Here is a 5,051-nt window from a genome sequence, read left to right as displayed (position 1 = left end):
TCACCTATTTTGATTAGTGCAATTTAATATCAGACATCACATATTTAAATTTAATAAGTATTATAAAATATCGCTAATTAATTATAAAGTGTCAACTCATGTAGTGTTGACACCTTAATATACCCCTTAGCAACACTCTATTATGAATGGTGATGGGTGCACCTAATTATTCAAAAACGTTACACCAACTGATATATAATGTTTTTAACAATGAGTTTGTCCTTAAATAAATTTAATTAATTAATTAATACTATTACTTTAATTAATGTAATATTTTAGTACATAATTTTAATAGATATATCATCCCAACGGAGAAATCACAATTTCACAAATGTATTTAGCAAAAGGTCAAACTAAAAATATCCACATTTCCTACTTTCTTTTAACCCATTGTTTTTGCCTAACATTTCATATTTTATACAAATATCCAACCATAAAATTGTAAGAATAATAATATATATGATATTTTCTCTTGATGGCATTAAAGTGGTAGAAAACATAAAATTGTAAGAATAATAATTTAACCACCAATAATAATATATATGATATTTTCTCTTGATGGTCATTTTTCATCATTTGCTAACATCACTCTCCTTGGTGTATAATATACGTACTTGACAATAATTGTGGAGTAATTCTCACAATTTTTCATTTGGTTATAACAAACTTAACAACTATTATTTAGTTGTCTAGTTGCCAATTGGCTATGTAAGTTAGTCTTTTATTTCATTTGTAAATGTGGAGAGAGAGAGAGATTGAAAGTCCACATTATTGGACACCTTTCGACATCTTCTACTAAGAGATGTGAGGTGTGTCTTTTAGCTCTCCATGGAAAACATAAAATATACACTTACAATGATCAGCTATGATGTCTCGCTGTCGATAGAAATTATAGATTTTTAATGAGTATGATTAAAATAATAAAACTCTTATATTATATTATTGTAGTATATTCCGTAAAAAGAGAACTATAATTACAATAAATTAAATACCTGTTATAAAAAAATTTAGAATTTATCATAGCCGCCCCATATATATTTATACTAGTCTAATATGCTATTGCACGTGGCAGTTTAAAACTACGTAAATAATAAAAAAAACAAAAATTGACAAAAGTAGACTTTGGCGCATATATGAAAACCTTATCATTAATTGAGTGGTGTAGCTTCTTCTTCTTCTTCTTCTTCTTCATCATCCACAAAATTTCCAAGAAATTTCACACAAGATTACAAAGCTTGGAAGATACGCACTCCACATTTTGAAGAAGTGCTGTGTTGTGAGAGTTTGTCTTCAGATCATGACTATGGCACCAACGAATAATAAGTACGACGTTTTCATAAGCTTTAGAGGTGAGGACACCCGTCACAAATTCACTAGCCATCTCCACAAAGCATTGTCCCATAAAAGTTTACAAGTTTACATGGATGTGATGCTGGAGAGAGGTGATGAGATTTCTTCTGCTCTCTTGAAAGCAATTGAGGACTCAAAGCTTTCTGTCATAGTATTCTCGAAAAATTATGCATCTTCTAGTTGGTTCATATTTCTTCTGCTCTCTTGAAAGCAATTGAGGACTCAAACCTTTCTGTCATAGTATTCTCGAAAAATTATGCATCTTCTAGTTGGTGTTTGGATGAATTGGTTCATATTCTGAGGTGTAAAAAAAAGAGAAAATCAGATTGTAGTGCCAATATTTTATCATGTGAACCCATGTGATGTTAGAAAACAAACAGGGAATTTTGGAGTTGCCTTTCGTGAACTTGAACAACGCTTTAAGAGCAACTCTCATAGATTGACTCAATGGAGGACCCTTTTCATATCTACAATAAGTAAAATGATAGGTAATATATATATATATATATATCTTTACTCCTTATACAGTATACACTATCGATCTTCTTTTTGACTGCTCATGCTCTGTGTAGCTTTGTCTCTGATTCATTATTACTTTTTGACAGTAGATGTACGAATAATTTTCTTTTATTTGTTGAAAATAAATTTAAAAAAAATACGTATAAACTAATTTTAATATTGAAAATGTATACTTGTATTTTTAAGGATACGTCGATGGTGCAGTTGAAGAACGCTGTAGGAGTCACGAGTCTGATAGAATGACTCAATGGAGGACTACTTTTGTCACGACCCGAGCCCTAGGCGTGGCAGATTTGTAATATCCATAACTTATGTGGTCAAAGGTCAAACTTTGACCCTCGGTGGAAAATAGACTTTATAAATGATCCTTTAATTTATATTAAATATTACTATAATTATAAGTCGAAACAATGGAATAACTCATATAATTATATATGAAAATATTACGGATAAAAGTAGGATCATTTATCTTAATACATAGAATAATAATATCCCCGCAGTTATGTAGTCACCAAACAGTTAAGTTTAATAAGTCATAAAATACCCAAAATAATACTTAGCATCCACCATTCCTCATTTCTAACTAGGACATAGCTAATTTAGATATACAGGCCGATAGGTTCCAAATTAAATACATACAATGTTCAAAAGATAGGACTCTGGCACTAAACACATTGGCTTCAGCAATAATTCACACTTTTCCACGTTCGCGTCACTAGGCTCATGGAATGGGAGAGATAGGGGTGAGCTTATAAAGCCCAGTAGGAAAGCAACTAACAACATAGGACTCAAAAGTTCAATAAAAACCCCTGCTTGGTTAGCTTTTTAAAACAAAACATACATCATCATGTATAAACCCAAATAGAGAGAAACCACAAATAATCATAAGGGCATAGCTACCAGTGCACATCACACCATCCACTAGACTCCTAGTTTCCATTACCCACCATAGAAAATTCGACATCCTAAACCGGGTAGCCGGACCTGATAACCACCACAATGGGGAGGCTTAGAACACTTCCTGTATACAGATGCTAGGTCTTTACACCTACAGGTGAGTGGAAACCTGATCTACCTATGATGACACACAGACTAGGTCGTGAAACAACAACGTGCACCAATCATGATCACTATGGCTCTCATCGGTATAACCAAATGCAGGTAAACATGAAAAGAAATAAACATATTCCCTTTATATTTTAGAAAATTGGGCAGCATAACAACTACATTTGAATAAACCCAAAAATCATAACCTGCATAAATAAGTGAACAAAAATATATATTTGGCACTCAGTGCCCTCAGAACAGATCAGAAAACATTCAGGTTAAGTTTTCAATTTTTCAAACATTTTATAATTATCGAAATTGGAATATGTTGAATGCAATTTGATACGAGTAAAATAAGTCCAATAGTCTAGTTGAGTCCCTACCTCTTTAGATACCTCCTTAGAATTTAATCCGAGCCCAAAGCAACGCTCCTAAGCTTATCGATGATCTTAGAATGATTTAGTCCGATTTTAATATCACGTTTTTCCTACGTGCACCAAATGAGCAAACAATCATCATCATAGCATTCCTTATTCAAAATCGTGTCCAATGACATATAATATGACCATATTTAAAATTTAAGTTCCGGAACCTTACCCAAGCGGTGCACTATAGCAGTTGGTGGCGGTACCGGAAACGTCGACGAATATATGCATGGCATATATCAAAACGATCCTCTCGATGAGTACATCACGAAAGTACAACTTCTTCGCCCAAATGACCTCCGGTGTCGCCGGAAAACGCTTCCAAAGGGCGGAGATACCCAAAATCTTGCCAGAGAAAAACGGCGAGTTGATCGGAATGAATTAGTGGGTTTTGCTCCTCTCTCCACGCTGGTTCCAAGGGTATCAACCACTCGTCAAGAGGTGGTCGGAGTTGGCCGAAAAACACAGTCAAAGTTGACGGACCAAAACTTTGACTGGCGATTCCGAACGATTGACGGCGAGTTGGGCGGTGCCGCTTGGCAGTTGAGGTCGTCGGAGCAAGGCGAAACCGATGAGCTGCCGCGTGTCAAAAGTGGTGGTTGGGTCTGGTGTCTTGCCATCGGTTGCCGAGAGAAGAAGAAGAAGAAGAAGAAGAGAGTGCTCGGGAAGAAAAAGGAAAAAGAAAGAAAAAGAAAAGAAAGGAAAAATATGCTTATTTTAAAAACAAGTGGGTCCCACCACTTAAATAATATATATATATATTCTTTTATTTTTCTTTTCTGAGTCTTCACAGCTTTAATATCTGCAGCTAATCTAATGGGCTGGGATGCACCTCCAACAGGGTAATAACTTTTTTATTTGTTTATTTTACTTATTATTAAGATCTAAATGTTATAACAATTTCTCCTGTTTGTGTTTATAAACTAGAGCAATTAATGAAATTTCCACAAAAATAAAATGCCAATAGTTTATTAACTACTTATAACAAGTACAAAACCATCATAAAGTAGTCCATTAGCTCTTGTATTTTCTAAGGACAAAACTTACTTATTTAAATCCTTAATAATATTATTTTATTCACTGTTATATGTAATTAACACAAACTAAGTTTTAATCATATATTATGCTAGAGAAACTTTGCTTCACACCTAGCATATGTTAAAAGTCATTAACGTATCTAGAATGCTCTAGAGTTCTAGAATGTTCTAGAATATACTAGGAAGAACATAGAACATTCTAGAAAGTTCTTGAAGAAACTTAGAACTAATTAGACAATATATAGAGAGTTCTAGAACCATTTAGAAAAACGTAGAAAGTAGTTAAATAAATTATAAAGTTAGAAAATTCTAGAAAGATTTGGATGTTTCCTTTGTAGCCTATAAATACAAATATAATGTGTGTTTAAGTTAGTAGCAAAGTGAGTATCCCAAAGGTGTCTAAAAAGAGTATGAGAGAAATTATTAAGTGAGTGCTCCAAAACAAAGTGTGTAGGTATTATGTTGTGATAAAATATTGTATTCAAGTCTTAGTGTAATTATTTTTGTAATAATAAAGTAATTACGTTTTCACTTGTTGTGGTGTTCAACAGCATATCCAACTGATAAAATTTTATTCGTTTTTTGTTATATTATTCTAGGTGTGATATTAATTGATAAAATTGTCAATGACATTCTGAAGAAATTAAATTTTGTGTCATCAAGTATTGAAGTT

General features: G+C 33.0%; 1 long non-coding RNA gene across 1 annotated transcript; it reads right to left on the bottom strand.

Annotated features, from left to right (window-relative positions):
• Nucleotides 1-944: 944 nt before the first annotated feature.
• Nucleotides 945-4,024, bottom strand: LOC133812408 (uncharacterized). Its single transcript, XR_009883866.1, has 3 exons — nucleotides 3,514-4,024; nucleotides 3,300-3,403; nucleotides 945-1,647 (listed from the first exon to the last, which is right to left on the bottom strand). It is a non-coding gene; the product is annotated as an uncharacterized LOC133812408 (long non-coding RNA).
• Nucleotides 4,025-5,051: the final 1,027 nt, after the last annotated feature.

The sequence above is a fragment of the Humulus lupulus genome, unplaced genomic scaffold (assembly GCF_963169125.1).
Source record: "Humulus lupulus unplaced genomic scaffold, drHumLupu1.1 SCAFFOLD_29, whole genome shotgun sequence".
Classification (NCBI taxonomy): domain Eukaryota; kingdom Viridiplantae; phylum Streptophyta; class Magnoliopsida; order Rosales; family Cannabaceae; genus Humulus; species Humulus lupulus.
Note: the sequence above shows the minus strand (reverse complement) of the source record. Positions and strands in the feature narration are given on the sequence as shown.